At 40.7% G+C, this 23,727-nt stretch overlaps 1 protein-coding gene across 2 annotated transcripts in view; it reads right to left on the reverse strand.

Annotated features, from left to right (window-relative positions):
- Nucleotides 1-23,727, reverse strand: part of LOC116401191 (axin-2-like) — a 49,073-nt gene that overhangs the window by 22,663 nt on the left and 2,683 nt on the right. The window contains exons 3-4 of one of the 2 annotated variants that reach the window (XM_031879477.1): nt 21,999-22,119; nt 9,780-9,834 (exon numbers count right to left, since the gene is read on the reverse strand). The gene's annotated coding sequence lies outside the window, so the exon portion shown is untranslated. Of the gene's footprint in view, nt 1-9,779; nt 14,558-21,998; nt 22,120-23,727 lie in introns of those variants that run through there. The other variant, XM_031879480.1, reaches the window with a different exon arrangement.

Raw genomic sequence — 23,727 nt, forward strand, 5'->3', positions numbered from 1 at the left:
GAAACAGATTGTTAAATAACCTTCTACCTCACCACCTCTGCACACTACCTCATTGCATGAATGCATAGAATAGAAAACTTTTCATCACAAATGATTTTTATAGTGTAATTACAATCACACTAAACATAATCTGGTATACGTTGTCGTCCTGCACTGAATGCTCTGTATAACTGCGTCAATTGTTCCTGCAGTAATTCCACTAAAACAATTTTGTGTTTATTCATGATGTTTGTCAATTTATCATGCTTGACACACCAAGTGATTCTTTTTCTGATTGTGAAAGCGAGGGAAATGTGTGTTCACTTTGAGCTCCGTTAGCCATCCCTAATGAGTATCAGACAAGTGATATAGAAAAATGCTTGATATGAAGCAACGGTCAGGCCTATTAGAGGCTGAACAAAACTTGTTTCAGAGGAACGCCGGTTTAAACTGACAACAGTTAACTGGCCACGGCTCAGCCTGACAGCAAATCCATGCGCTGATAAGGCAAATGAAATGGCCCTATTGATCAAATGATCCCTTGTTTAGCTGTTTCAGTTCTGGACAAGACAGCAGCAAGAGACAACAGTGACGCCAAACCAAAACACAGACATGACAGCGGTTCACTGTTTGATTTACAATCTTTACAGCCAGCTATTGTTATATCAATATATCCACATCCTGCCATTTCAGACATGCTTGAACAGAGAAGTGCGGGTGATTGCTGTGTCCACACAGTGTCAGATTCTGTGGCAAGAAAACCAAACAATTCAGTGTGTGGTTGGCACTAACCAGTCGTGTATTCCATCACCTGCGTGAATCGATGCGCAGGATTTGTTGTCATTGTAAAAACAGTTTTTTATCCCATCCTCCTTCCAGCTGCTTCCTAGTGTTTTTCACAAATCATTTCACAGGGCACAACAACAAAACCCACAACCATAGGATTTGAGGTTGATGAGAACATAGATAAAGGCTGGACAAAATAATGCAAACACCATATGTATAGGGACCCTAACCTTGAAGTGAGTTGACCGCAATTATAGAGGTAGCTACACCAGCAAATTTATCTGAATGCCAATTAGCAGATTGTGTCAGCTTTAAAAAAGTTCATATGTGAATTTTTCAAAGCAGCTGTAAATTCCAAAGCTACAAAATAGCTGCTCTCTGGATTACAAATGCAACTGTTAAAATGGTAACAATTTACAAATTAGAGAGACTGGAAGGGTCTCAATATTATGTAATATTATTTAAATAGAGACAGTGGTCCCAAGTCTCAGTCACAGAAACTTAAGGAAGATAATATTGGTGATTATTGGATAATTCTATAAGTCGTGGAATTATGTGGCGCAAAATCGAATGTGAATGCATGACAATGACAGCAACCTATGTTTAAGGTTTGCAAAAAAAAAATCATGATTATGGAAAACAAATTATAGTTCAGGTAAAGCAACTCAACACTTAAATTAGGATGAGGAAAAGATTGTGGTTCATTTTAAATAAAAAAATAACATCAGTCATTCTGTGACAGAACACAAACTCTGGCCTGACTGGACTTGCTACATTCCATTCACAAAACCAACCTACACAAACTTACTTTCCACCTTTCTACATAAAAGGCAGACTGCTTCCTGGCACCAAACCAAGGAGCAACCTTCGGTGCAGTCAATGCGGAAGTGCCAGAAACTGCAGTTCCTCAAATGGCCACTTGAGGCTGGCTCCAAAAATGGGTCAATTCCCAAAGACCCTCCATGATAAAATGCCCAACTTTACAGCAGAAATAAACATGTTTACAGCCTGGTACAAAAATGTTTTGTTCTCTATAGCTAACATTCCCATGACAACTGCAAGGGGCTGCATTTTTTATACAACATACCAGTTTAAATGATACTAAGGCTTAAAGTTTGGCACCATTAAGGGTGTGGCTGCTTTGAGTGACAGGTGGTCACCAAAGATCCACATCTTTGCTCATTTTCAGAGTTAGGCTGTGTCATCACTGCCAAGATGGCAACGACCGGAGCCACCCACTTTGAGTTTAACAACTGCTCTCCAGAAATGTATGGGTGACGTCACGCAGACTATACGTCCATATTTTACACCGTCTATGCATTGAACACGGTGGACTTAAATCGTGCATGTGTTTAAAATTCCTAGCAATACTTGCTGAAACAACCAAAACTTCGAACTGGAACTTTTCCAAAGTTAGAAGAAGTGTTCTTGTTTTTTTCTGCTTTCACAGCAACACCATGGCTGATAAAGCAGGAAACATAGGCATGAGTAATACTATTTTATCCCCAAAGAGCTTCTGTTTAGCCCTTGGGCCAGGCAACATTCACTTATCTTTCCAATTGGAAACAATATCTTATTGTATTGCTGTACGAAAAAGTATTTTTGTTTGTGAGTGTTCAGCAAAGTGCTTTGGAATGAAAAAATCTGTAAAAGATATTTAGTGTATCAGAGCTCAGAAATGTAGAAACATGTCTGATTATCACGCATGCAGATGCAAATGGCCTCAATGAAACAAGAGGGAACAAATATGCTTGTCATGAAAATCCATAAAATTATAGCTGTCAACTGGATGTTTTGGCATGTGAGATAATTACCTGCCAATCATGTGTGGTGATGGTGGGTTGTGTTTATTTATCCTAAGTGTTACATTATGTGTGCGGCTCGCTCCGCTCCACCAGCTTCTAATTGATTAGATTCAAGAACGGCTCTCCTATTGATTGTTTAAAACATGGTTCGTTTACATAAAACATACTTATTCATACAAATTACACATGCACCCTTTTTCATTTTTTCCTGATGTGTTTGCTGTGTGTATGTGTGTAGGATAATACGCATGAAAGTAGCATGTGCATGTCTAAGGGATGGTGCTTTTTTGCAGTGTTTACTGTGTATAGTGTGCACAGTAACTATAACTCAACAGACCTAACAGCAAACCAAAGGGAAGGAACACAACAACAATATTGGATTTCGCAAGAACATTAACAAGCACTTGTGCAGACTCTCATGCTTCTGGTGTGAGTCATGCACTTTTAAGGCTGTGCCTCACACTCTGTCAGTCCCGGAAAGTATCTCATACTAAATTAGAAACTACAATTACAAAGAAAATAAAATTGTGATTTTCATTTCGTGAAACATTTTGAGTGTGAAAAAACAAAAACCTTTGAAGGTCTTAGTAAGAAGCTATCAGTTGCCACACTTTTGAAAAACCTTGTGTCTGTACAAACTGTATATGCAAAGATAGTGACCATGAGGTTAAAAAAACAACCATAAAACCCCCAAGTGTATGCCCACGCATGTTACATATAACCTACTTCTGTTTGCTTTTATTACATTTTAAATATAAATGTGTCTGTGTGTCCTTGACTTTCTTCTGCGAGGCTATGATATTGTTACAACATGAAGAGTCGAACCCACATACTGTGAATAAAGGAAGTCCCGGATATAGCAAAAGAGAGCAATCCTCCAGGACCTCAGCTCTGGCCAGCTGCATATTGTTCATTTATTCCTGAGAGAGTTTCTAAATCCATAACTAAAACTAAGATAAAAGTGTTTTGACCCCATTGTGGGATGTTTCCCAGTGTCATGCAGCTACTCAGCAGGTGTGCAGAGGGAGGGTGAGTTTCAAAACACACAGCACAGCAGATAGGCAAAGAGGAACGTCAACAAAGCACTGCTGCTCTGCACCTCACTGACTGCTCTGACAACCCACAGGGAAAACATTCCCACAGAGAAAACTAAAATTACCGCCTCGCAGTTGTATTGTATGTCTGTCCAAAATGTCATAATTTCATAATTTTAAGACATTTGTGTGAAAACTGTCAGAATATGAATTCTCGAGTTACAGCCAAAAACGTGTTTTGTGAGGTCACAGTAACCTTGACCTTTCACCTTTGACCACCAAAATCTGATCAGCTCATCCTTTAGTGCAAGTTGACGTTTGTGCCAAATTTGAAGAAATTCGCTCAAGACGTTCGCGAGATATGGCGCTGACGAGAATAGGACGGATGTGAGGTCACAGTGACCTCTGACCACCAAAATCGAATCAGGTCATTCTTGAGTCGTTGCTGCGGGGGCAAATAAAATGATGGAGAGTTGGAAAGAGAGGGATGGCATGAGGGTCAAAGAAGAGAGAGGAAGACAATGAAAGACAAAAAAGATGGAAGTGAAATACAGAAATATATCTACTTCTTTTATTCATTTATTATTTCTTGACGATTTACATCAACAACACTTTCATCTAGGAGCACAATTTACTTGTCATGCCAGAAACAAGTGAAAGTTGAGGTTTTGAAAGAACAAAAAAGCAGAGAAAGTGAGGAGAAATGCAGACAAAGATACAAAGATACAAGTGCGGAGCAATAACAGAAACACCTGTACAATCTATTGTTATCAGCACAACGCTACATTTGTGAAGCCTGTATGTTCTGTTATTGCTCAGCCTGTGCAACCGTTCTCACTCCTAACATGCTAAATAACGTAGCTTGGTAAGTGGTCCTCTGCGTCTGACACTGTTGCTCATTCGGTGTGTATATACGATGCAACCACCTGCGCCATTACGGGCAGAGCAATTTATGCAGTATAAAGTGCGAGATAGTCGAAGGAACACTGGACTTTTTGTCCAGGAGACCGCTCAAGGTGTCCTGTGCAAAACCAAAAGTAAAGTTCAAATTTTGTCACGTCAATCTTTAGTAAAGTGAGTCTAATGAGTCGCTAGTCATGTGAGTCGTTACTCAGTGACGTTAAAGTCAACCACGCTCTATTCCTAAACCTAACTTCCTGTGAAGACAGAAGTTTATTTTGAAAAGGCATTATGCTTGTAACCAACGTATAGTGACTCACTGTCACTGACATGTGCAAAACTGATGCTAAAGTCCTCATCAAAACTGGAGGTGTGGTTTGATCAGATCTTCTTGGCAGCGATTAAACAACAAACTCTCATCAGGTTCTGATTAAAATGTTGCTAAATCCTAATTGGTGCTCAAAAGTACGTGACATCACATTTCTCCAACTGAGCCCCACCCATTACAAATCAGTGAGAAGAGCACAGAGAAAAAAGAAGCAAAGAAAACATGCTAGCGGGACACACTACTCAAAGAATCAAGGGTCCAACTTGAAATGCAGGAACAACATCCTGGAGGCAACCAATCATGCTCAAAGGAACAGAACAAGATTGCTGTTGTCTTCTCCACTCATATACTGAAAAGTACTTCAATATAAATGGAAGAGAAGCTGATAGTCATGGTCAATGGCTTCCTCATTCTCCACAATATAACTTCAATAAGCTACCGCAACTTCAATAAAAACATATATGCATTGTTAAAAAACGACTGCGTTTTGTGACAGAAGTGGAAACATGAGAAAATAACTGCCGGGGCTGAGCATGTAAATCATGTGTTCAATGCAAACAGCAAGCTTCAGGCTTAATGTGTGGTAACATTACATTTATGTCCTACAAATTTTTGTTTCCTGTTTTCCCTCTTTAATTTAAGCCGAACGACAAACAGCCATGCATTTTCTTTTCTAAAGGATCTCTAGTTGGCTTCCTCGCATTCACAGGTCAGAACTCGTCATTGTTCAACTTTGACCAAGTGGATGACATGTGCTCCAATAGAAACACTAATGCACTATGTTTGGAAATGGCGAAGTAAGCTCAAGGCGACTGTACCTTAATATATGTATTTATGAACATAAGGTCTGCTGTTTCAGTTATTTGTCCTCGTGTAAAGGGACAAAATGTTTTTTGAAAATAAAAACCAACAGAACAGAGTAATGGCAGAACAAGAGGAAGATAGCAATCAGAAAATTATTTTCAGTTTTAAATCAAAGACGTCAATGTTAGACACATTTAGAATAGAATAGAATAGAAACCCTTTTTATTGTCATATACATATACACATACACGAAATTTGACCTCTGCATTTGACCCATCTTTTAGTAGCATTTGGAAATGCTACTAAAACTTTACTTCTACTATCAACCAATAACGCCACATCCACTTAAAAATTGGAAAGTCTTAACAGCAGGGCAGGAGAATAACACAGACTGTGAGAGTGAAAAGGTCAACAGAGTTCACCAGGCCTCCTCTTAATGAGTAGCACCACCTTGGAGTGGATCAGAGGGAAAGGCCGCCAATCATCACCGCTCCTCCAGTGCTGCTGAAATGTGTCAACAAAGCAGTGTGAGAGGAGCATGCTCAACTGTTTGCCCTACCACACCTGAAGATGATGGGATAGGCGGAAGAAAAAATAAATTGAGTGTAGAAGGAGAGGATTGACAGAAAGCCAGGAGTAAGAGACCCCCCTCACCCTCCCACCCCTCCTCCTCCCCCTCAGAATAAAATCCAGTGCCATAAAATGTAAGCACGGGCAAACAGCTCCTCCCCAGCTTGTCGGGGAGTTTGTTTTAAAGTGGAAATGAGGCTGATGGTGCACTTGGCGATTAGCCCTGCGGCTAACATGAAAGGAGAGGAAAAGACAGCTGCTAATTTTCTCCTTTGACCTTTGGCTCCCGCTGGTATTTCATACAAACGCTGATTTATGGAGGAGCCTAACAGCTCACTGCTACTGGAGGGATTACCGTAAGAGAAGGAGGAAGGGGGAAAAAAAGAAGGTGAACCCCAGGACTCACAGTATCTCAATTCATTCATTTCATCTTTTTGTTTTGTAGCTCTGTCCTTTTTACTTTGTATGTCCTTCTCCTCTCACCCGTACCTCTTTGTCGATTTTACTTTGCTTCTCTGTCTGTTGGCTTTACTGGATTTTTACTCTCTTTCTATTTCCATCTTTATTTGTAGTCTCTAGTTTCTGACTGCATTTATCCTTCATCCTGCCCATCCTCCCGTGCTCCTTCTATATGTTCACTGTGAAACAACCATTTAGAGCACATTTGGCACAGGTATGACACTCTTGTTTGCAGTGTCACACTCATTATCATTACATATTAGCATGCTGTGGTGCAAAATCTTTCTCAAAAAAATGAGAAAGATGACACCCGGAAGATCTTTCTCATCCACCGTGCAGTGCCCTGTTCTGAATATGAATACATGTGTCTCAGCACTTTAGCTGCAGGGAGATCCCATCAAAGTCAGTTTCATGCAAATCCCACATATGGATGGCTCCCATGTAAGGAGGCCCTGAAAAGCCTCTGGGGCAGCGGAGACCCACGAAGTGTAGATCTGGCACCCTTCTTACCCTCCTCTCTCTCTACTATTGGCCCTTTATTGTTCCCTCAAGGGGAAGAGAGGTGCATGGAACAATTAAAAAAGCCAATCACTGGATATCCCCACTTCAAACATTCTGGTTGGATATTAGCTTGCTAATCGCAGCACAATTGTTCCTGTCATGCATTTAGTGGAGTCAACCGGTGCTTATAAGATAAACAGCTACTTTAAACATGAACTGTATTTATTTGAAGACCAACTGCTCCAGATCCAAATAAATGTTTCAGTTGTAGCAACTGAAAATTATCCCAACACGTCACTTTGTCTTCAGGCCCTGACTCATCAATGGCGGGTGTGTCCCGCACAGTTGGCACTAGTCTGCCCGCGTCGGCGGCTTTTTAGTGCAAATTCAGAATGATGAATCGGCGGTGCCGCCAGTCAGGGAGAGAAAGCACTCTGATTGGCTGATCAGCTTAAGTACAACAGAAGAGAAGCGAAAGGGAGTAAAGCAAGCAAACGAGTAAAGTCAATAAGGCACACACTTAAGGATCCTCTCATTTTTCATCTTTATCTCATCTGATCGTTCTAATACACAAGTATTTTCACAACGACATGGCCATCTCATCTGAAGCTAAGTGGTGAGCGAGAGTGGTGTGAACGTGGTCTGAAAAACCTCTGTTTGGAGTTTTCCATGTAGCACAAACACTTCAGCCTCGAACCCCATACAGAGACATTCCTTTAACATTAGAATACAAAATAAAGCCCAGTTCTCCAAGACAAAACACATTAGTAATATACAAAATAAATAATACCAGGAAGTGAATGGGTCACAACAAGAGCAACTCGTCACCAGCCAGACACAACAACCAGGACAAAACTTGGAGGCAGATGTGCAGCACATTGAATACAGCAAGTAACCAAGGATTTCCAAAATCAAGAGGAGCTGGTCGGAAGCTATAGAGGAAGAAACTGCTTCATATGTTTTCGGACTAAAAATGTACACATGAAGGATACATTTCTCAAAGAGGGCCAAGATAGTGGCAGTGACGTCCAGTCCCATGGGATATGTCTTGGTTTTATTACAAATAGAAAATATGTCTCTCTGATTTGCAGCTTGTAAATATTAACTCAACTAATAAATATCATGATATTTACAGTGAATTTAATTTTAGGGTAGAACTTGTTTTGACGCCCAAATCGATACAATACATACAAATCAAATCAATTATAAAGCTACTTACTATTATTAATAAACCTCAATACATTATATGTATCAGGGTCATAACAGTTACCCAACCTCAATAATGAAGAAGCTTCGCAGCCATGTTCACACACTGCATGGTTTCAACTGTATCTCTCTCTCTCTCCCTCTCTCTCTCTCTCTCTCTCCCTCCATCTTTTGTTCGCACCCTCTGAGTTTCATTCAGAGTTCAAGCAGGTCATTAGCAGAGCGATTACAGTGTGCATCCATTAAGAAAATGCAAGTGTGTGTGTGTGTTAGTGCACGTGTGCCTGTCTGTGATCACCACGTGAATGTTTGCATGCAAGCGTGTGCCTAACTGTGATCACAATGTGTGTGTGTGTGTGTGTATCAATCACTCCAGTGTGGGTGACGACGAGGAGCTGTTTGTCTTTCTCATAAAAGGGAAAGGGATCAAAAGGGCTGGTCTACCAGCTGGACCTTCAATCACACTGGGACAACGTGACTTTAGAGCCCTGGGCAGCTGCAGCTCTGGGGATGGTGTGTGTGTGTGTGTGTGTGTGTGTGTGTGTGTGTGTGTGTGTGTGTGTGTGTGTGTGTGTTGAACCCTTTTAATCACAATCCCTGCACATTTTCCATTTCCAGATTCCAGGCTTAGATCATTCTGGTTTATTATAACTTGTGTGTTATATTCATAGTTTTGTCCATCATTTCTATCAGTTTTAATAATACTGTACTTACTATATGCTGCGATCTGGGAACATGTCAACATCGCTATCACAAAGACAGACGAGTCAAGAAACATGACCTTCAGACAGGTTTGTGAAAAAGACAGGAGTTTAGATTATATAACCTACTTAATCCAGAGATAAAACTGAAACATAAATGCACCTGAAAAGTTGCTAATAATTAATCTTTTATTTTTAATTAATTTGCCAATGATGTGTTATGATCTCGATTAATGCATAAATCGCTCATTGTTATAGAATGTCGAAAAATAGTGAAACAAGCTCATCATGATCCCCAAAAGCCCAAAGTGACATCTACAAGGTCAAAGTTGAACCAAGAAGTTGATCTGTAAATTATGATTGATATTTACAATAGGCAAGTTATCATTCTAATGTTCATCATGTTTTTACTTCTTCCAAATATGTTCGGCCAAGTTTGTTTGAAACCTGAAATGATGAACAAAACAGTGAAAATAAGACCCAAGTTATAATTACCTGGAAGTATCCTTTCATTTCATTCTGTAAGAGGTTTGAGGATAGTGGCTTGACAGCAGGACCATGACACCATACAACATGGTACCATAAACAAGCTTTTCAAGGTAATCACAATGCAGATGAATCGTCTGAAAGCTGCAATGACAGCCTTATATTACACTCAAGTGACCACAAACACAACTCAACTTTAAAGCCGTAAACATGTACTCACCCATCGCTGCATGTGCGCTCTATTCTAATGTTTCCTCCAAAACATTAGCTGCCACCTGAAATAAACAAACACAAGAGTTACTTGATATTTACAAGTAAACAAAAAACAAACTACAAATCCTCTCATGTTGTATAACTTTTAGAAGGTTGTATAATCTACAGGTTGTTCCCACACTGAAGCTCATTTATTGCTGGCTCTGTGACTCAGTGAGCTGCATGATAATCTGTGATATGGAGTGTTTAAAAAATAAGCGCATGTTATCAAATGAACAGGAATGCACAAGCTACTCTGCCCAGAGTTCAGCAGCTACACAGATGAGGTGGGAGCTCAACATTCTCTCCAAGACATACCACATGACATCATTTATCATATTTCTTCTCAAAGCGCCCTCTGAGCTCCAAAGTTCCAAAATGTCACCCTCCTTGCTTTTCTGCCCAGTATAAATCACCTTAATGCTTCACAAAAGGAGAGAGGATTTCACCTGGGTGTGTGTAACTGCATACATGTGCACACGTGGGAGCGTACCAATGTGTGTGTATATGCCGAGGAAGCAAGATCAAAGCCACAGGAGAGGCATGACTGCAGAGTTTTGAGATCTTGACACGCCTGTTGAACCTGCCATGTTGACAGTTTTTGTCTGGGAGCCATGTCCAAACCGGCCCTTGTTCACAGAAGATCAATTTAGACTCTGAGATTGATGGTGTGTTGATTTAACACAAGGATTTTTTTTCATGTCGAATATGAACACACAGGAATGAAAGTCCAGTGGTGACTCTTTATTTATAGCACTGACAGCACATTTCTCACATATTGTTGGTTCCTCACATTTTGTATTCCCATTGGAAAACTCAAAAATGTAAAAGGTAAAGGGAGTCAAGTTACGGTACTGTTTTTTTTCAGTTTGGTGATACAGTAATGAGGAAAGCCTCATATTTCTACAGCAGCAATATTAAATGTATGTCCCATTTTGGCCAGGAAAACTTACAAATATCGAGAATTATTGAGAAAAAGCAGCATCCCCTATTGTTCTCCAGGGGGGCTTGGAAGCTTTTGGTACAGACTGATACCGTCAGTATGAAAAAGTAGTATAACTTCATTATAAACTTAAATTCCAACAGCCATACTTTCAGTTAACCATCTGAGTGGCCAACGTTGTTAACCGATGCTTAGTCCCTGTGATTTTTTTTGCCAACAAGGAAGCTTATTTTAAAAAGACGGTGTATGTATGTAACGAGCAGAAACTGATGGAAAACGGACAAATGCAAAAGTGATGCTAGAGGGGTACGTAGAGCATCATAGTTTGATCGTAGGTCCACTGACAAAGCTGCTGTATTCGATGTGATGAGTTTTGTCACCTTAAAAAAAGTGAGGAGAATTTGAATTTCATTACATTTTTAATTTAAAATCAGACCAAATATCCTTTACACATGGGGCCTTTGGGAGTCACTTGGAAAATTTCAAATAGTTGTGTATTTCAAAAGACACTAATAAGTAAATTACGCATAAGGAGGGAAGCTACAAAAGTAAAACCACCAAATCTTTTTAAGAAATTTGTGTGTCTTTTTGAGCCTGAGACATACTGAAGGTGATATAACCTGTTGAGGATACAAGGAGTGGGTGCATCTTTGTCTGTGTGTGTCATGCAGTCAAGCTTTCAAAACCACAGATCAAAGGAGAAGGTGTGTTACAAATGAAGTAAATTACATGGAAAGAGATAACCGGTGTGGCGACTGCACTCCCGCCAAAATGATTTCTTACAAACTCCTTTAAGAGGTTGACGCAACATCTAAATATCTTCCACTGTGAGTTTATGTAAGCAGCTCTGTTGTTACTTTGCATGTCCAGTTTTAGTGGAGGATTATAATATGTCTTCTATGGATTTAGAACATCTTTGAAGTCAGGACTCAGACAAACCTTTCAAAGCCTGTTGTGTAATTTCAAAAATGCATAGTCACCAAAGGAAAACTTAGAATAGTGAGAAGTTGGTGGAAGGTTTTTGACCCTGCGGCAGTGATAGCTAAATGCATGGAAGCAGCTTGGGAATTGTTTCAGAGACATTCTTTAGGCAGCCTCAAAAAAAGGTTGCTTTTTTTTAGTCCCAGTGGAATCTGAATGATATTTCAGTCAAAAGGCGAGAGCAAAAGCCTGTGGTTGTGTGGGTGAAATTCGGATACCATCCAACGTTCAAAGCCTTGAAATACATATGCCACACAATGTTAAAGCATTCCTTTTCACAATTTACAATGCATAAACATGACGGTTTACAGAGGCCCAGGGTGATTATTTGCACAGAGGTCTAGTTTCAGCTATTTCAGGTTTTCTTGAGGCTGCCCCACGATGCCGCCTCACAAAGTGATTCTTGAAAGTGTTAAACCACAGGCCCCCCAGCCTTGGTGAACGCGAAACACTGACTGTTTGGACTTCAAATATCCAACACAGATTGTCGAGACAGCACAAGCTACAAAGAGAAACTCATGCCTGTATGAAAAGAAAACAAACTTGGACATTTATGTTGTTTTATAACATAAATGCTTTCGTCCATTCCTCTAGCGTTACACACATTTCTTTATGAATGAGAGAGGTCTGCTTTATATAGAAAAGTAAACACCACTTCTGTGATTTCATGACAGCAATATATTGTCTCATAAAAGAGAAGACATACAAATCACATCATACTGTGGAAGTTAAAGTCTGACAAGTCGCACCTTAAAATTCAACTCTGCTCTGGGTCATGTATTCATGGCATCGTCTTTTTGCACATACAGAACATGAACTTACTGTCAGCAGCTCTGATAACACAAGAGAGAATGCACCAATTTCTAATTTTTCAAAAGTTGTGAAAAACCTAAGCAGAGCAGCATATCCACAAGGGCCCCACTGATGTATCTTGAAAGACTGTGACTTCTCAGTTTGCATTTGATACGGTGTCTTTTTAGCAGCCACACGAGAAAGCCAGTTATGGGAAAACTGCAAAAGGGAGAGACAGGACGAGCTCCTGGGCCTTCAGAAGTCTTGTCAAAAGCCTTTCCTTTCTGTGCTTTGTCCCACTGATATTCATCTTGCCAGTTGAAAAGTGAAGACGGCAAAAACTTCGGGCTTGAAAAGAACTTTTCAACTTCTAAGAGACACCTCGCAACAGGACTGAGTATTTGAAAAAATAAATAAATAACTGAAACAGTAGGAATGGAAGGGACTTCCACACTGAGAAGCATGTTAAAGAATCAGATGCCGTGTTTGGAAAACAGAGCGACAACGAATGTGGCATTGTCCTGAGTGTGTTGATTCTGGCATATACCAATAAACATGCACTAAACTTTATATGTTCTCCGTCGGAGTATGTGTGTGTGTGTGTGTGTGTGTGTATGAGACAGACAGATATATAATATAATAGAAAGAGAGATTGTGTGTATCTGTGTGGTTTTTTATGTATTAGTTACGACCATCAGCAAAACCTTGTTCGACAGAATGCTTCTCAGAACTGTCATCCTACAGGGTGCTGTTAAAAGAAAAGTTTAATAAAGTTTGATCACTATTTATTTCATCTCAATGGGGCCTTTCAAAATTTGCAGAGCAAAAACTTTCACTCCACATCTTTTTACCTCAACTTTCAAAAGAAAGCTGACTTCATCACCGCACCTCGAGAGTTTGACAAAAATGAACGCTAAGCTCTTGAATCCTTTCTTTCTTTCGCTCAATGGCAAAATGAATAAATGATATTCCTCCCTTTAATCGACACACTCAGCGATAACAAAGAGACTTTGAGACACTTTGAGGACACCTAACGATCAGAAGCATCAGGAGGTGCTCTTCGTTTTCGTTGACGGACAGGCAGATCAAAAAGCAAGCCCCTTAAACGCTTCTACCCACTTTAGAATAATCTCGCCTTTTCCCTCTTTCAAGCACAAAGTGGGAAGAGAGAATAATCGTTTCATCTTTACTCTCTTCTCCAGTTTCAAAGTTATTTTGCCCGTGATAACGCGCTCTGTATTGACGACTTCGAAGGTGCCTTGTCTCTTGAAAGACGTGACATTTTATCTATATATAGTGTTAGAGTGTGCTTCAATTTAACTTTGTCTGGCGCAGAGCGTGTCTAGTGTTGATGTGGCTGACAGCTGCTGGTTGAAAGACACGGGGAAAGTACTGAAGATTCAAATGAAGTTTTGCCATGACGACAGTTGCTTGATGTATGCTAATCAATCGATGGGGTAGAAAATATGCTTGCTGGTGGAGAGAGAAAAAAGGTAAAAAGTGTGAGTGACAGAAACTTGTCAGACAGCATTCACCGAGATATCAAAAAGTCACAAAGTTTGCGTCGCCACACAAGAGCCCAAATCGCATGTGGTACTGTATATGCTACAAAAGGTTTGACTTGAAACGCATTGCATTTGATATAAAGGAAAAAGAAATTGGGACAATTCTCCATATGGTGTGGAAGCAAGCAAGATTCTTTTTTTTTTGACAAGGGAGGGGGGCGAGCTTCGTCTCTGTGACACCTACGGTGAATTCCTGAGAAAAATCTCTGTCTAGGTCTGTCTGAGCCTCTTCCATCCTTCAAAGGACACAGGCTATAGGATGTTGAATTTACATCACAAAAGACCCTGAACTGTCTCAGCAAGTAAAGGTATAACAGATGATCAAACACACACATCAGATCAAATGTATCACACATCAATATCTAATAGAACAGATTGTGAAAGAAGGACAAGACATCTGCTTTAAAAAAAGACATTCAGTCAAGGCTAAAAATATTCTTTCGCTTCACTTTATCAGAGTTGTTTAGAATCTTAGTAATAACGCAGCCAGATGCTTACAAGTTAACCACCATGGAGCGACTCTCCAGGCTACCTGACTCTGAGAATTTGGGTAAAAATCACAACATGTGAGCTGCTGCTGTTCATTTGAGCTTTCAGCTCAGCAGCCTGGAGCTTTCATAACGCAGTAAAAAAAAATAAAAAATCCATTCCAGATGTGGATCCCTGTGGAATTCCGGGAAACACAAACTATCTCCACTAATCAGTTCATCCATATGTACAGTATGTACAACAGGTTAAGATGACTGAGACAGCAAATTCAATCACCAGCGAATATTGGCAAAGTCACTCCTAACTTCTCTCGTTACATCTCTTAAATGTGGATTTATCAAAGTATGTCTGGCTCTTACTCTGTGTGGAAGGGTTTGATTGCATGTTGTTAAGCCACTACATGTGAAGATTTAATCATGCGCCCCCATGTTAACTAAAAGAGACCCACATCCTCAAGACAAAAGAAACACGGGAGTGTCATAAAAATGTAAAGCCTGCAGAGGAGATTGAAGATGGCTTTTTTTGTTTGACGTCAGAGCCCTGAACGCTCTTCCAAACTCACTGTTAGAACAATAAATCCTCACATACTAACAGTCATGCTCATGTATACCATGGCTCATATTTACACACAAAGAATAGATTTGTTCATGCTGGCGCACACACACAAGGATTTATGTTATCGTCAAATGTGATTAACGCTGTAAAACGATTAACATCAGGGTATTTATTCAAATCTAGACATCAAACACATTCTTTCTTCTTTTTTATCTCCACAGATCACAGAAGTTACTGTCAGGGGAGAAAGGCGCCTTCCAATCAGCTCAGCGTCCAGCGCGGTCGGCCAAACAAGGCCCGCGCTTTCAGCGCAGCCCTCTCGCTCTCTTTCATCATTTACAGAGGGAGCGTGCCACGCCAGCGCCATCCTCCACCAGAACAAGGCCGCTCACTGTCAGGCGGACAATGGACAGTAGAGCTGGAGGTGGCAGTGGACTCATTGTGAAGGATGATGTCACCAACATTAGACCCTGACACTGCCAGACACCAGTCTGAGGGTCCGTGGTTCAAGAGTGAGGGCGAACGACAAAATGGTAACAGTGACACGTGGGGCTGTAGGGTCGAGGGGCTGGGGGACATGAATGGAGACTGTGTGTGTAATCATGGTACAGCTCAAAGAAATACACACTCTTTGAAAAAATATCTACAGTCATGCATAGAAACAGAAGGAAAGAAGGAGATCCAGACCAGAGAGACCAGCTAAGCTTTTGAATTATTGTATTGTGATGATTGTGAACTCTGTATATAGGCACATTCTCTCAGTGAAAAGCTCTGAATACAGGGCATCTATTTACACACCTTATTCAACTCTCACTATAAAGAAAGACAGTCAACAGCTGCAGCTTGGAGCTACACGCAATATTGACCAATCCTCACCAATCCTCCATCTATCAACAACATCATGGCATACTAATCACTAACTCAGACACTTACACACGATCATTTACTGATAAATTGTCAAAGACAACTCATAAATGTGTTAGCTGGCTAAGGTGTTATTTGCAATGATACTAAGAGTAATGTCTGATATCGGTCTGATATGAACTCACATAGCTGGATTGGGTATCGGTGACAACGGGCCGATCTGGTTTTGGAAACCATTATTTTGATACATAATAATTCATACATTTATACGTATGTATTTATTTGATACATTTTGTTTTACAAAGTTAGGAAACAATGTTTAAGTCAATCCTGATGTTGCCTTCCACAAAAAAAAGAATGATCCCAGTCACTTCCACACAGTGAAACATACAGCTTATCAATTAAACACTGGTATCAGATTAGTACGTGGTATCTGCAGCATGAATTCAAAATGTATTTTTCTTATCCCAGTTAGTCTCAGATAACAGTTTTGAGAGTTTACTTCAATAGTTTTGGAGATTTCAACCAAGAGCAGAGGGGGTTAAAATAAAAGTGACAGATACTCATAAGGACCCAAAAAGCATTTTATATCAGACTATTAAGGGCCTCGCCTGAGATGCGGGCCACCTAGTGGCATCTGACTGTACTTGGATATTGAGAGGCAGTCGAGCTTCTGACATAAAAGCATGTAACACTGGATGTTCTCCTCAGAGTTACAGGAGTGATTATGAGAGCTTGCCTAGTGGCCCTTTGCAGCTGATGAAGTTGCATACAAATAAAGTTGCGACATAGTTACTAATACTGCATAAGGAATTTCTATGAAGAAATTCCACAATTATGGATACATTACGCGTGTGTATGTGTGGGAACATCAAAACAGTTTTAATTGTGCCTAATCCTAGACTAAGATTATTTCTAATGGGAAATCTTCTGTGGAGATGCGCCGACTCAATTTCCATCTGGGATTATTGGACTCTTTCATTCACAGGTTTATATCTCAGTGTGGATAATCAGCCCTTAGTGCCTTGGACTGCCATTAAAGAAAAACATGGAAATATGATATATATGGTGTAAACACACATGCTGGTGTGCAGCCCCACATGCACACACACACACACACACACACGCACTTGTTTATCTACTGTAATGTGGTGGTACTTTAACCTTGCTGGATGTAGCCTAGTGTGAATTTGAGATGTGTTCTTTGCTTTTTTGCTTTTTTTTGAAGGGAACATGAGGCCTAGGACGCCCATGTAGGTCAAAAACAAATCCTGTGCCTCAAGCTGGGAAGCCAGAAACTTCTTTGAGCATCTGAGGGAGAGGAGCAGGAGCACTGAGTTTCTTCCAGGTGCTGCTTTTCACAGTGGTAATCCTGCCACGGCGTGACTGTGATTTTTACAGAAAATCTCTCCAAACAGGGCCCAGATGGTGGGAGGTAGAAACACACACAGAAAACACATTCATTCACAGACGCACACACAAACACAGGACTGTATACAGACGCAGGCGTACACTTGCGCTTATAGAGTACAACTCTCGCGCACGCACACACTCTAAAGGTGAGAACTGACTTGTTGCTCCTGGGTGGTCTCTGTGTGAAGATAAGGCCAGGCAGGAATAAAGCCTGTTACGTTCAGGCACAAGTTTGGGACTGTTTCGTTATGCTCCTCTTTTGTACAAATGTGAAATGTCTCTGGAAAAGTAAGAGCTCGTAGCTTTCTAAGTTTAGCTCCGATTACAGAGGGCTTTCTTAATGACAATGAGTCAGGACTGAGGCTACATAAACCTCCTCTTTGGCTCTATTTCTACTCTCATCAGCTTTGTTTGTGGAGGAGTTATACGTGTCCTAATACAGGAGACACCTCTGCTTTGTCGTGGTGTTGGTCAGGCATGAAGATCCTGACAGTTGTTAGCTGGTGGAGGATGTGGATATGGAGGACGTTTGAAATGAAGAGATAAAAGAGTTAATCTTCTACCGTTTCTAAACCGATTCCCTCCATAGCTCCCTATTTATGTACGAGGAAAGAAAGAAAAAAAAAAAAACTTGCTCCATCTCTCCCAGCCTTTCTCCAATGCTCCCTTTCTGTTTCATGTGGTTACTGGAACAACAATGTACATTCTGAGTAGCAATGCCTTTGATGTTGTTGCATTCACCGAGCAGTCTTAAACCGGAGGAGAAAAGAGAGGGCAAAAAAGACGCAGGAGATATTCTGTGGTGTGCTTTTTCTCTCTCTCTCTCCCCCTCTCTTTCCATCTGTCTCTTTCACTGGCAAGGCATCTGACATCTCCCAGCAAAAGACAAATTCGGTTTCGCCTGTTAAGTCGTCAGTCAAAGCTGCGCAAGAGTTTTTTTCTCTTTCTTGCTCTCTCTCTCTGCCTCTTTCTCTCCCTCTCTCTCTCTCTCTCTCTCTCTCTCTCTCTCGCTGTCTTTGCTTCATTTCCGTGGATGCGGTGTTGTGAAGGCCACTTACACGCTTTTCAAACAATAACAGTTCACCACCCCCCCACCGCAAGTTTCCTCTCTGCCAGAACCCTACACTTGCCAGCACATCCTTTAGAGAGCCTTGAACCGACAACAAACGCTAAGCATTTTCACCGCTGAAAGAAAAGAGGGGCCCATCCGCAAGCCCCTGTGTAATTAAACTCTAATACTGTTATATGTTTCTCTTAGTGAGAGGGAGCGTTCCAGGGGCCGCTTTCTCACAGCAGTGAATAGCTGTTTCCAGGTCAACACAATGCCCTGCATAGAGTGGAATAAAGCTATAGGAAAGGGACATTGCAGGTTTAGAAACTTTCTTTCAGAGTGTGAGATGTGCTCTCTGGTACTGAGCTCAGAGAACCCACAACATCGCGTTGATGAACTTAACCCTGTCTTTGAGCTTCATCTTGCTGAGCTCACAATCACAGCATTTACATGCACTTCAATTTTAAAGCTGACAATATTCTTAATTTTCTTACTGTCAATAAATCCCGTGATAACACCAAAATCGACGTGAAAGTCTGTCCCTCAATAAAACTTCAATTTTTAGAAACGGGGCAAAGTATCCATGGTTTGCAGCAACGTACAATGCCAATAATTGTATTATGGCAACTGGGTTGGGAATAACATATATCAGGTTTTGGATACAATACTTTTTGGTCAATTGATTGTTGTTTTTGTTTCTTGGGATTTCTTGACAAAAAGAAAAATATAGACTATCACTAAACTTATCCTTCAAGCAATGCTTGCTTATAAAAAGTTGATGTTTCATAACAACCCTCATGTTGAGCCAGCTCTTCTCTAACACATACAGTATAACTCCACAGTGAAAGATTCCTGGCATGATGCTAATTGTACATGACATAGTTTTACCACCAGGGCCTCTCTTTTACATATAAGAGACAACCTGGAGTGTCTGAAAACTAACATCCTTCTTGTGCCTCTGTTCATCACCTTGGCAGAAACGCATCACATCTCAATCTCTCTCTGCTGTGGTAGTCCGCTAGCCATCGCTTTACCACCATCCCGGCCTTGCTGCTTATACTGAAGACATGAAAGAGACAATGAAACACGAGGCATCAGAGCTGTCACTGCACTGGCGCCTGCAGAATGCAAAGTGTTATTCGAAATAGAGCTGAACCTGATCCTCTGGTGCTCTGTCCTTCCCACAGGCAAAGTTATCCTTTCAACTCCCTGTGGCTTTCAATAACACACAAACAAAACAAAAAAACAACGCCGGCGTCGTCAACTACAGTGATGGTTGGGTGTTTGAATATTCAGACAACATGAGAATACTGCTAATGGCGTGATATCTAAAAACTGTTCCGAGTACAGCTGCTAAGGGAAAATAAAAACCGATAAAATAGTGTATATGATTTTATATAATTTAAAGCGCCACCCATACAGGCCTGCATTTTTTTGTATATCCTTGTAAATGTTATCGATAGAAGCACCCAAGTCATTGTGACACGTCTATATGACAATCGACTTAAAGTTGTTCACAGTGCAGTAGGCCTATAGCCTCTTTGAATCGCTGAACACTGTGGCACTATTGTTACAATAAAGGGAATGTGTGAGGATATACAGAGAGAATACCCAGAAGCCTCAAATATCCCACTGCGGTGCAGATGAAAGGGCCCACCAAGCCAAATCACTTTATCAGCCCAAACAGCCTCTCTCATTGCGGGATGGCTTTTAGACGGTGGGTGCTGAGATGTCACACCACTAATTGAGAGTCACAACAAGGACCCTTGTTTGGCCTTCTCCACCGGTTGTGTACAGCTACTGTAATCACCACAATAATTTGCCTCCCCGAAACATCAAATGAAGTGGAAGTTGCAAGAATTTGCGACACACCCTTTGATCTTGTAAATTTAAACAGAGCGAGCTCACACTTTGCGAAGGGTGTGAAGGTTACAACTTCCTGCCCTCCCTTGTCTGCCTATCATTCCTGCCTGTCTGAAGCACCTCTATTGTCGTTATTATTATGGCTACAAAAGGAAAAGACCGATAGAAATCATGCATTAAAGACGAATACAACCGGGGGTTGACCAAGGGACCTGTTTATCTATAACACACAAACGGAGACAGACATCACTTTGACAACATACCAGCCTTAAAGGCTTAGTGATGGCGGTTTTCATTTCATATAAGTAGGAAGTTTTGGGTCTGTAAATCTGTGTGAATTTCTGAACATCAATGCATCAGTGGACTTAGGACTTAAGATACAAAAGAGGGTGTTTGGAACTAAATACTATCAGCATGCTAACATGCTCACAAGGACAATGCTAACATCCATCTGTTAAGCAGTTATAATGTTTAGCTTGTTCATCATTTTAGTTTTGTGTGTTAAGACATTAACATTTGCTAATTAGCACTAAACACAAAGTGCAGCTGAAGCTGATGGGAGTGGCATTAGTTAGGTAGGCATTCAATCATGAACCCAAGTGTTATGCTTGTCTTATCGTATTGAGGGAAATTTAAATGTTTGTGAATAAATCACCATGATCACTGTGGCGCTAGAGGAAAAGTCGGGCGAACATCAGAGTTAGTACAATTGATCCTCTGGGAACCATGAATGTCCGTGCTAAATGTTTAGTAGATGTTAAAATATTTCACAGTTTAAGTAAAAACTTTGACCTGGTGGCGAGGTAAAAAAAGTCAGCAGATCAACAAACTCATTAACATTCATTTCCTGGGCACCTCGGGGATCTGTGCACATTTTCATGGCAATCCATTAAATAGTTTCCAAGATATTTTAATCTGGACCAAAATGGTGGACTGACCGTGAGACCAGCACACCAACATCCCTATTGATCTTTGAATAAATTATTAACTGCGATACATCTGACAACAAAAATATTTTAGCATGTTTGAGTATTATTTTATCACCATGGTTACCTTCTTTTCTTCATGGCATATGTTTCCAACCTCAAATTTTGAGTCACAAAATTCCTAATTTACGCAACAACCAGCAAACTGGGCCAAAGTAATGACACACAGAGGCAGATAACATGTTGCCTCATCTACATTCCTTATCTACTTCCCGACCAGCTGAACCCACCGAGGAGGAACACTTGACACTGATTTCACATCATTGTCTGTGAGCGACCTCATCCTTTCCTCTTCTCCCTCTGTGGTCCCCTCAGTGAGATCTGAGGGCTCACTCAGCCATGCGTACTGACGTCTAATTAACAGCAATTAACCCTGGCCTCGATCACGGGCCGCGGAGCTAGGAGATAATGAAGACACCACTTTGTTTTTTTAACTCTTTTTTTTCACACCCTGCTTTTGTCACACGGACGTTTCCCTCATGGCTGACTGATGATGGAATGTGATCGGTCGACTCAGGGAAAGTGTACCCTTGATATTGCTGTTGCTGCTGGGTCAGTGCTGTGATAGGAAATAAGACACTGTACAAAGTGGGAGGCTGTTTTGATTTTCAGAGTGGATTTTGTGCGGCATAAGATGTTATATACATGGGAAGATAGGAGCCAGTGCGGCTGGTGTGTGACAGACCTTGTTTTGGGTGTTTTAATTCCTTTCTCATTCCTTGTTGCTGAGATAATAGAGTTCTTGGCCAATCCCTCCACTGCATCTTTGGTCTTGCTCCAATCTCACTGTAAAACTGTAGGCAGACCTAGAAAACAGAAAATAGGCACAGGACACATCCACACAGTGTTGAGGTCTTTTGTTTGACAGACAATGGTATTTTGCATAACAGAGATCGTGAGCAGATCTCAGATGGGGTTTTGGAAACCACCTTGTAATCTTGAGTAGAAGGACGATTCAAGTGTCAGTCAATCTCCCCCGTGAAAAGCCGTCAGGCTAGTTGAAGCCTTCGGTGCAAAAATAGCATGAGAGATAGAGGACACCCCTGCTCTTCCCCACAGCTGACCTTTGAAGAAACATGTCTACATCAAATACTCTGAATTATCTATTCAAATGCCTGGAAACAATCTTTAGACAATGACACATCAATCAAATGCTCCCTGAACCGGGCATGGTTGTTTATATAAACGCTGTCCATCTGGGGGAGAGATCTCAGCAATGTTACATCTCTTTTTCTGTGGGGAGATGGCAGAAAAAAGAAAGAAGGAAGTTCACAGAAAAACTTAAAATTCTGCTTTTTTTTTCTCTCTTTTTTTTCTTCTTTTTTTCAAATCCCAGCGTGAATGTGTCGGCGAGCTCGTGGTATGCACCCAGATGAAAAGTAGAGGCCATCCCTTTGAAATCCTCCTCAAGTCAAAATTACCATTTCATTTCAACTCCAGCCAGGAAACGGAGAGCGGGGCCACTGCTAACTGCTTTGGGCATATCGTTATTTATTGTGTGTAAACTTTGGAGGAACATTGTTGCCTGGGAAAATGTGCTGTGTGGGTGGTGGAAGTGAGCAGTTGGAGCAGCCACAAAGGGAGAGATCAGGCCTATTTTCTCTGTAGGAGGAACACATAAAAGTGAAAATAATGGCCATTATTACAGAAAAACAACATCAGACTTCTTTTCTCATAATTTTCTAACAGCCAAAGAGTTACCACTAAAGCTAAACAACCAACCAGTTGACCCTATTTAGGTAGCTGTATTATCATTTTTTATGCTCTTTTAATTAGTGAGCATTCAGTGTTAAATGGGCCATTATCTGGGTTGGAACTAACTGCTTTTTCCATAATGGTCACATTAAGCCTGTCATGTTGTTTTATTTAGTTGGCTTTATTTACCTCTACATAGCAGGGGGTTAGCATTGCCTGAACTACACACAGTGGACTTACTCACAGAAACCTAGATGCTTTTCACAGTCTTTTGAAAGCAACTAAAAATCAAATGATTTTCAAATTCATATATTTAATTTGAGCCGGATAAAGGATGAGGAACATTACATCTTTCCAAATCTTCACTATCTACAATTACTGGTATCGCTGGTAGCTTAATGTTTCGTGGTCTTTCGCATTTACTCATCCATTTACTATCACATTAGGTGTATTTGTTGCAGTTATATAGCCTAGTAACGATCAGAGTATATAAAAAATGGTTATATCCTACTCTGGCTGAAGCCATACATCATGAGGCAGTTACAATAACACTCAATCGAATACCACTCGTCCCTGTCAGCGTGAGAGGCGGCAGTAATACGTACGAGGCTGTAGTCAGCTTTGATTTGTGTTTGTTGAAATGGATTCTAATAGTGCTAACTTTTAAAAAGGGAGCAAGAAGCAAAAAAAAAACCCACTAAATCCTCAAACTTGGCCCG

The sequence above is a fragment of the Anarrhichthys ocellatus genome, unplaced genomic scaffold (assembly GCF_004355925.1).
Source record: "Anarrhichthys ocellatus isolate YVR2014 unplaced genomic scaffold, GSC_Weel_1.0 scaffold273, whole genome shotgun sequence".
Taxonomy (NCBI): domain Eukaryota; kingdom Metazoa; phylum Chordata; class Actinopteri; order Perciformes; family Anarhichadidae; genus Anarrhichthys; species Anarrhichthys ocellatus.